Raw genomic sequence first — 9047 nt, 5'->3', positions numbered from 1 at the left:
TCATCAATATGTGTTCACAAGAAAAAGTGCAGAAGCTGATACAATTTCTGAAAGTCTAGTTTTCGTAAACGGAAACAGTTACAACAATCGTAGATAATTCCATTTTGGACAAGGGTTAAATTTTCTTACGGGGGTTTAACTTCACGTCATCATCAAGTCACATGCATTTATAAAACATGTTCTACTTCAGATTTTATTTCAACGCGTCATGCTTATGCATAATGTTTTAAGCATGGAACTTACCATTGAAACAAAATGGGTTGTATAGTTTATCGTAACTATCGGCCGGTGTCAATGGCTTCTTCCCATTCAGTTCCTCCTGTTCCTCATCTTTTTCGTTTCCTGAAAGATATTTTGGAAAATAAAAATGGTAAATGTACATTACCAAAATAACAACAGTTACAACACCAGCAAATGTAAATGTGTATTTTATAAGCATATTATCGTAAGAACAAATATCAAGTCTTATGAATTTAGGAATCATGGTCTCGTTCATAATTTATTTAAACACATAACGTTTGTGTAGGCTTGGGTAGCCACATTGTTCTCTTCGATTTCATGTTCTTCTACATAATTTTCATCTGCCGAAAGATATTGCGGCAGATAATAGTAGCTAATATTCATTGTGAATACAAAACATGTTAACCTGCAGATTTTATTTGAACACGTCATGCTTATGCATTATGTTTTAAGCATGGAACTTACCATTAGAACAAAATGGGTTGTATAGTTTATCGTAACTATCGGCCGGTGTCAATAGCTTGTTCCCATTCAGTTCCTCCTGTTCCTCATCTTTTTTGTTTCCTGAAAGATATTTTGGAAAATAAAAATGGAAAATGTGCATTACCAAAATAACAACAGTTACAACACCAGCAAATGTAAATGTGTATTTTATAAGCCTATTATCGTAAGAACAAATATCAAGTCTTATGAATTTAGGAATCATGGTCTCGTTCATAATTTATTTAAACACATAACGTTTGTGTAGGCTTGGCTAATAGTATTGTTCTCTTCGATTTCCTTTTCTTCTTCATCATTTTCATCTGCCGAAAGATATTGCGGCAGATAATAGTAGCTAATACTCATTGTGAATACAAAACATGTTCCCCTGCAGATTTTATTTCAACACGTCATGCTTATGCATTATGTTTTAAGCATGGAACTTACCATTGAAACAAAATGGGTTGTATAGTTTATCGTAACTATCGGCCGGTGTCAATAGTTTGTTCCCATTCAGTTCCTCCTGTTCCTCATCTCTTTTGTTTCCTGAAAGATATTTTGGAAAATAAAAATGGAAAATGTGCATTACCAAAATAACAACAGTTACAACACCAGCAAATGTAAATGTGTATTTTATAAGCCTATTATCGTAAGAACAAATATCAAGTCTTATGAATTTAGGAATCATGGTCTCGTTCATAATTTATTTAAACACATAACGTTTGTGTAGGCTTGGCTAATAGTATTGTTCTCTTCGATTTCCTTTTCTTCTTCATCATTTTCATCTGCCGAAAGATATTGCGGCAGATAATACTAGCTAATACTCATTGTGAATACAAAACATGTTCCCCTGCAGATTTTATTTCAACACGTCATGCTTATGCATTATGTTTTAAGCATGGAACTTACCATTGAAACAAAATGGGTTGTATAGTTTATCGTAACTATCGGCCGGTGTCAATAGTTTGTTCCCATTCAGTTCCTCATGTTCCTCATCTCTTTTGTTTCCTGAAAGATATTTTGGAAAATAAAAATGGAAAATGTGCATTACCAAAATAACAACAGTTACAACACCAGCAAATGTAAATGTGTATTTTATAAGCCTATTATCGTAAGAACAAATATCAAGTCTTATGAATTTAGGAATCATGGTCTCGTTCATAATTTATTTAAACACATAACGTTTGTGTAGGTTTGGGTAATGGTATTGTTCTCTTCGATTTCCTTTTCTTCTTCATCATTTTCATCTGCTGAAAGATTATGCGGCTGATAATAGTAGCTGATATTCATTGTGAATACAAAACTAACTACAATTTAAACCAGAGATAATTACGATATGTAAAATGGTAAATTTTGGAAAGCATTTATCATAACAGCCACATCACGTCTTTTAAATTTATCAATTATGTTTTAATTCCTAATTTGCTTAAACAGTTCATGGTTAAGGATACATTTTAGATGCTTAACTTAGCATAAGAGCAGAAGTCTATCGTAACTATCTGCTGGGGTAAGGAGACTGTCATCCTTTACCTCATTCTTTTCTCCTCCATAATCATCTGCTGAAAGTAACATACATTGTAAAAACAATATCATATTTTGGAGTCGTTAGTTCGTTTAATTATATTTTATTCGAATCTGAGAAGGATATCGGGGCAAAAGCAATTACTCTGCCCCACCCCCAACCACCATCCCGCACCAAACATTAACCATTTTATATATCGTAATTATCTCTCTCTTTAGTTGTAGTTTGTTTTTTTTTTATATTTATTCGCAATGAATATTTGCTACTGTTATGTGCCACAATACCACCACTGATTATCCAACACAAACTTAGGAACTTCCTCCAACTGATACAATCTTACTTTGTTTATTGGTCCAATAAACAAAATAAATTTGTATCAGTTGCATGAAGTTCCTAGGTTTTTGTTGGATAATCAATCACAAAATGTATTTGTTTCAAAAACATTTTGGTTAATATTTCCTAATTTCTATATAATCTGCAAAGAACTGATATTGGTCCGCCGAACAATGGAAGTAAAATGTCATACTGACGCGATCAAGAGCATTTATCCCAACTCAGGAATGATCGAGTACATACCACGAAAGAACACTTGTCCCAACTCAGGAAAATAATCGACTACAAATAGCGAGAATAAGAACACCGTAAAGCTACTTAGAATCCCAACTTCATAACTTTTCGTGGTTTCAAAATGTCCAGCTATTACAGGACTATTCAACCTCGCTAATCCGCTATTCAAATTTTTTCATAAAAAGCACAACAAATTCGATTGCATTAATAGCAAGCATGGTCATTACTGATTATGAGAAGAATATCTCTGCACAAATAATACAACTGTTCATTAAGTAAATGCATATGCTTGTATCTGATTGGTGTTGGTAGCCTACAAAACAAGCTTCCTAAATGTACATTCATTCAGTTATGCAACGTTAGCTCCGTCTTCGGGGTTGGATACTATACTTATAGTTGTTCACTTATGGCCATTTGTCTTGTTTGTGTGACAGTATAGAGTTCTCATTTTCGTAGCAACGTCTTGATCTCAATGCATGGATTAAGTGCTGGTGTAATAATGGACAAATGCACGTGGAAAAGAATGCATTCACTGGTTGTAATGTGACAAAGACATGAAAAATATGAAGTTTAACTATGAAATCACAAAGATAAGGACAAGGAAAAAGGTATTCCACCTGGAAAAACAACGTCTAATTTAAAGCATACAAAATATTTGAATAATTCCCGCTCTTTGAAAAGGTCAAAGCAAGCACAGCTGATGCATTATAACAAGGGCGAAAAGGCTGCCTCAATTAGTCGCCTCTTATGATACACGGGATGATGCATCTGCAATATTCTGTATTTCCCGAAACTAAATGGTGCAAGGGACAGTAGTTATGTTTCAAAATAGCCTGTCAGCATAAAACTGCTAACCCAGTGTGAAACATAAAATGTGCGCATAAAATATCTAAACTTTACGTATTTCTATATTATCCCGATTGAGAGAATGCTTCGTTAAACCCTCTATACATACATACAAACATACTCATATTGCATAACTCCAAACTGACCTGAAATGATAGTTTCTACCACAGGCCGATAACCAAGTAGCTCCTCAACATCGATAACTCCTTGGAATTCCTAGAAATAATCAAAGATCTTGAAGATTATTTATGACAGATTATAGTGACTAAAGGTTCAAGCGACATAGAGATCAAAATAATAATACAATCAAATCAACACACACACACAGAGACATACACACACACAGACATATTTTCGATATTTATACAGATATCCACGAAATCTACATACATACCTCGAACTATACGCTTGACAACAAGACCTAAACACTTGACACATTATGCACTATATATGTGACAATATCTTCGCTAGCCAAAGTTCCGATATGATACCCTATATACATCTTGGTGTTTCGAGCAAATTTTTATGTGCGTCGGGTCTTTGAATTTCATTGGATGCAATGGCTTGCCGCTGCATCGAATCAAAATAAAGTTGTTTACATTTGAACACTGTTGCTGCGTGATTGAGGCAAGGGAGCACACAACTTAAATGGACTATTTTTAAATATATATAAAAAGCTTATAAAAAAGGAATTTTCCACTGTCGGTCCGTGTTTGTACAAATATATTTACGCACATAAACCTGCAATGGCTTCTCTGTGGCACGTAGAGATACTTTCGATGCTAAACTTAGCAAAGTATTCTTTTTAAGGCAATTGTCTCCATCATTTTCGGCCGATTACAATGCACCGTTATTACACGCTATTGGTAAGCTGGCATTAAATACTAAATGAGGAAATCCGATAGATGTATCTAGGAGAAAGCACTAAAATATATGTTCGATCCACCAAGGTGTAGATTGGGTTATCGTATTGGAACTTTGGCTAGCGAAGATGACATGAAGCCCGATTGGCACTGGAATCCATGTTCATGTATAACAGATAGTGCTAAGATAGTGCAACTGTAATGCGCTCGTTTCTCAGCTATCCGTCCTGGGGTCGATCCCCAGTATGTGCAATAGTAAATAATCATCAATCCATTTTCCGCGATTTCCTGTCGACTCAACAGTCATTTCAGCGAAAGAGTCCATCCTACGGTACCATATATTTCAGAAAGACATGGCTTGAACATTTGAACACGATACACGCAATAAATATGACAATCGCAAAACAATTCACGATTAAATTTAGAACACGTGTTTCTAAAACGCATACGAATGTCACGTGTTCTTATAAACCTTTTGTATAAGAAGAGTACACATGAATGAGACATTGATCTCATTGACTTTGTTCTCAGCATCACTAGCAAACGTTCCTCTGACACCAAGAAGGTTGAGCGGTCGTAGAGAAGATGAGTGTTTCCTAAGTGGCATTTACCTGGTATGTTGGTATATGGAGGCTTTCCTTGTTGAATTCTGATAGAAGCTTGACCAGCTTTTCACAATCAACTTTGCTGAGCAGGTATTGTCCTGTATTATTCACGTTCCTGAAAAAGACATGAAAATAATCAACATCATATTGACATGTGTATGAGTATATGTGTATGTTGAAGTCTCGTCTTATAGGACATGAATTATCACTCTATATTCATGGCATACAATTAGTTTTAAGGCTTCCAAATCCAGAAATATATGCCTGTTATAAAGAGCAGGATATTTGTCCAGGACTTCTCTTTACTGATTGTTCTGTCTTGGTCTAGCTGAAACTGGACATATATTTTGAAAATTAAAAGTGTTATGTTTCTGGATTTGACCGAACAATCCTACTTCATATATGTGGTCCTCCCTATACTAAAATATATGAATTTGTTCTGTTCTACCGTTTCACCTCTTTCCTATCAATCTTTTATATGACATTCGGGTATGTGCATTTCAGAGAGAGAGAGAGAGAGAGAGAGAGAGTATAATTGGAGGTAGAGGTGAAGAAATAATACGTTTCGTGACCTAATGCAGATAATTCACAGATAAATGAATAGTTGGATTAACAGACGTGTAGACAGAAGAATATATCAATTTATACAACGTTGTAAAGTCGGGATTGATGTACGTACACGCGTATATATGCTTTACCTTCTATCATCAGTGGAATTTTCTGCATGTTGTAACATACAGGTTGACCAACAGTCCACGAACGATTTGACCTTTTTGTCAGCAATCTCAGTGGCGACTCCTTCATATTCCAAAGAGAGCTGGAAGATATAGTATTGGTATAAGCAGCTGTCGCTCGTTGTAATGGGATACCAAATAACTTCAGACAAAAAGCGAAATTGGATTTATGTAGAGATTTAATTCGATCCTGTAATGGTAAAGGCTGCCAATGTAATAGCCTTAAATAATATTCCATCTTATGCTATGATGACAGTTAATGTTTGTGTTAGCGTTATTCTTTTATCTCTCCTTGTCGTATTTGCTACTTAAGTGCCTTACTGTTACCCCTTTTCCTTTCAAGTGTGGCGTAAGCTGCATCACGTTAAATAGGGACTAATTATTTTATATATTTAATCGTATATTGTGTTTCTTTTTCATAAAAAAAAAAAAAAAAAAAATTTATACAGCTGCTAAATTCACCTTTAGTCACTGAATTTTAAATGCTTTGCCTGCTTATGTTTCAATTCATGCCGTGTGTATTTTGTCCAATTTGTATTCATGTTATGATGCGTTTTGATGTCTTGCTAATCACGCTTGTTGTAATGCCTGATTTGTTTTACGTAATGTCGGTAAATAGATTGTTGTTTTAAATCATTCCGACATTAAATACATCTTATCATATACTCTGATAATTACAAGTATGGAACAAAGAATTCTCATGTTCATTGGTATTTCCAAAGACAGAAATGATCCGAGGTGAATGGAAAAGTGTTATATCTGAAGAATATTACACAGCCATTTGTTAGTAATAAATATCGGCTTACTGAGGCAATGTTAACCGCTTGATTTGTCTCCTCCTTTAAAAGTTTAATGTATCCATCAGAGTTCCTCTTCGCCACCTTCCTGGCTTTCTTTACTTTCCTCTTGCTAAACCAAGACGCGTTCTCTTCCAAAACCAACTTTTCTAATCTGACCATTGATCGTTTGTAGACCTAGAAATGAGGGAAATAAAACATTAACAGGGGTCCTTACTTGACCGATCGGTTTCAAACCCTGGTGCGATTCCCGCTAGAAGTCATAAGTTTACCCCAAATATCCAAAGGCTTCCACACAACTTCAGTTGTAAAGTAGAAAGTCCGACGTGTCCCTTCTATACATACATTTTACTCTAATCATTGCAAGACCACAGATCTCACAACCTGACAAATATATGGTTTCTCTTCGTTATGTTTCCGTACCGCCAGCAGTTCACGTCGTAGAAATTATGCAACTGTCCCTGAACACAGGGAACTAGTTTAAACGACGCTACCTTAGGCCAGTCAAACTGTAGTTTCCAGGCACTGTCGTAGGTATAACTGTTTGGCCTTTGCCACCATGGCCACATAAACGGCATCTGCCGAGTCCCTTCTTATTGATTATATTGTGTAATTTACCGGTTTCCCACCATAAATACTGCCACTGCAGTCACACCACCAATGTACGCGACTAGATTTTAGTAGGTACTTTATTAATCCATGGACACTTATTCGGTATGGACTTGAATTCACTACTACTGAACAATGGCATCATGGAAACTCACTAACACTTTACTCTGTGACGTTTGTTCCTAGTAATTGGCCAATTATTTCGGGCAAAGGAATATTTATATTGCATCAAATTCCAATAATCAGACAAGTCATCACAAAAATATAAAAATTCCTTAAAACGGTACACTATAACCAAATGCGAATACTTCAAATTTATTACGATAGCATCAACAGCTGGCTATTTTTTTAAAAATCTACACATACAGATAATAATTCCAAATATTGACAAAGAATGAATTGCAACATTAAATTAGCCGCAAGGCATTTGGAAACTAACCAAAACTGCATGATGTTAACAATTTAACGTGATGAGTTCACTTACAAACAATACGACATGAAAAATGATCATGCGACATAAAATTTATCAGGTGACGTTTTGCCATCAAATGAAAAACCATCTGTCACAGGAATCATATAATCAAAGATAATCTTATGAATTTATGGCGAGCAGATGTAAATGATACACAATGTTTCATAATTTGAATATTATTCCGCGTGTCACCTACAATATAACGGGGGCTGTCCATATAATTATAGGCTGTTTTGTGTTTATCTGCCTAAATGTTTTATGTTTGTTTTGGACAGTGTGATTTAACGTTTTGGGCCTCAACACATGTCGTTTTAACTTTATGAACATCCAGCAAGGTTAAACATTTCCTAGGTTGGCATTTGAAAATTTCTATGTGGGGTAAAAAGGTCATATTTCGACAGATGTAGCCACCACTGTGCGCTTCTATGTTAGTTATCCTTTCTTTCCAATAACCGTTTGACTACCAATTGGTAAAACGGACGCCATATTGTTAACATAACATTAAAATAAAAGTGGCTGGGCAAGGAAAATCAACATGGTGGTGGACATTTTATAATATGAAGACAGAAGAATGATTTAATGAGCTTTTTTGGGACCAATTCAAAGATACGCTAGGTCTTGACATATCAAATATAATAAAGGACAAGCGCTATTTGTAAATGATATCAACTATGTGATAAACCTATTTATAACACTTCTAGGTTGTTAATTAGGTACATACAGTCATGGTGTATTTGTTTAATACTCTAATCAGGAAATAAAACAATTCAGACCTTTGTATGGATGTATTAAGTTTTATGAACCATCAAAACTATCATATTGATCGACGCGAACTCTTCAAGACGAGACTTACTGTTTCATAACTTCTTATTGAATTGAATAAATATATGTATTAATATTGTACTAACGTTTTCGGTTGAGCTCCAGTCTGTACTCAATGAATATAGTAGTATTTAATTACTCCGGACTAAATTTAATGTACCTTCTGTCCTTTTTCAACTCTATTACAGAAACGTTTGTATGGGTTCAGCATCTCCTGGAAGGACGTTTCGTATTTTCTCAAGATGACTTTTTCATCAGCTTCTCTCTCACTGTAAATTAAGATATAAAACCGTATTGTCGCGGCAAACATCTTTACTCTATACCAATTAAGGGCTAAGATACAGACATCGCTTTTACCAAATACCCAATCTCCCCGAGCAGATATTGAAATGTCTTGGCACACTTCAGGTACTATAGCAAAATAAAACCACACTAATCGACAATTTTCGCGATTAAAACAGTAAGTGGACCCTGGTTCGTTTCTTCACAA

Source organism: Sinohyriopsis cumingii, unplaced genomic scaffold (genome assembly GCF_028554795.1).
Source record: "Sinohyriopsis cumingii isolate HCF-2022 unplaced genomic scaffold, ASM2855479v2 utg002613l, whole genome shotgun sequence".
NCBI classification, from domain to species: Eukaryota; Metazoa; Mollusca; class Bivalvia; order Unionida; family Unionidae; genus Sinohyriopsis; species Sinohyriopsis cumingii.
Note: the sequence above shows the minus strand (reverse complement) of the source record.